The following is a 1,495-nucleotide window of genomic DNA, read 5'->3' as shown; positions in this document are numbered from 1 at the left end:
ATTTAACTTCTGAGATAGTTTGTCTTAAAGAATAATATGAAATTTGCTGAATGTGTCTAGCATCATTAATAGAGCAAGTTCAATAGTTTAAATATTTAGCCTCAGGGACAAATAAATTAAATAACTTTTAAACTATTTGACCGATCGGGAGGAAATTTCGCACAAATTTAAAAGACGGTAATTCCTCGATGTTCAAATGTATCAATAACAGTTTATTTTGTTAATAAAAAAAAATTAATAAAATTTATAAATTAGTGCAAAAAAACTGCTTTTTTGCAAATAGATCCGTAAATTATTTATCAATTTTAATTAAAAAAACGGGAAAATAAATATATTCTTGATATAAAAACATAATATAAATATTGTTTATGTAAAATATAAGGGAAAAAACTTATAGACAAAAAATCGAAATGTGACTATAAATTATTGTTTCAAAAAATTAACGCAAGGTAAAAATACGAGTACTTTTTCATCTATTCGTCATCTAGTAACCCCCACCTATGTTTTAAAAGCTTCAGATGTGTGAAATCGATGATTTTTGCATAACCAGACTGGGCTATTGTGTATATTGTGTATATCTTGTTCATAAATGAAGTTTGTGAAAATATGAGGATTTATTTTTTAGTTACACAAAACAATATCCATTTGACTGTTTGTATTTTTCAATACCTTAATAAAATATGAGAATGGAGTAAAAAAATAAAAATTGATAATATCAAACAGGACCAAATTTATAAAGACCGTTTTAATTTTTACTATTGCGTATACTACATACTTAATACATATAGAGTAAGCGAATCAACCCTCTACATTACCTACGAACCTGGACGACCTAGAGAAGAGTTACTCATATTACATAAATCCTTTTTACCATTTTAGGTCTCTAGGTCGTTTATAATCTTTACCAGGTAGTTTTTTAGTTGGTTTGGGTCCCCGTATAATTTTCGGTACATTATAATATTCTGCATATATACATACAGTACCGAGGGGCATTAGCATGCTGTTTTGTGCAGATGTTCGGGACATGGGATGGGAATTAAAATTGACACCATAAGCTATGTATTGATTTTGAATTGCGAAATGAGTTAAAAAGGGTTTCAGTTTAGAGGATGACGAAACTGCTTGTCGATTATATCTGCATATAGTAGAACGTTTTATATGATGCTAAAATAAATTATAAATTATCTATATAATCAGTATTATAATTATTTTAATCCATGAAAGACTGTGAAAAGTTTTTCTAAATAAAACGTTGCATTCGAAAATGGTGCAAATAATTTTTTATTGATAGTATTTACTTATAATCCTGTCTTGGAGCATATTTAATTACCATAGAGTCAAAATCTAAGTTTGGAACTACAAATACTAATGCTTAAGTAAGACACACCTGGATATGGTATAGAATGGACAACAAACAAACAACAAACGAACAAACTGGATGCAGTTGAAATGTGGGCATTTGAAACGATCTTAAAAATCTACTAGAAGGATAAAA

The sequence above is a fragment of the Diabrotica undecimpunctata genome, chromosome 3 (assembly GCF_040954645.1).
Source record: "Diabrotica undecimpunctata isolate CICGRU chromosome 3, icDiaUnde3, whole genome shotgun sequence".
Taxonomy (NCBI): Eukaryota; Metazoa; Arthropoda; class Insecta; order Coleoptera; family Chrysomelidae; genus Diabrotica; species Diabrotica undecimpunctata.
The sequence above is the reverse complement of the archived record's forward strand: the minus strand, read 5'-3'. Positions refer to the sequence as shown.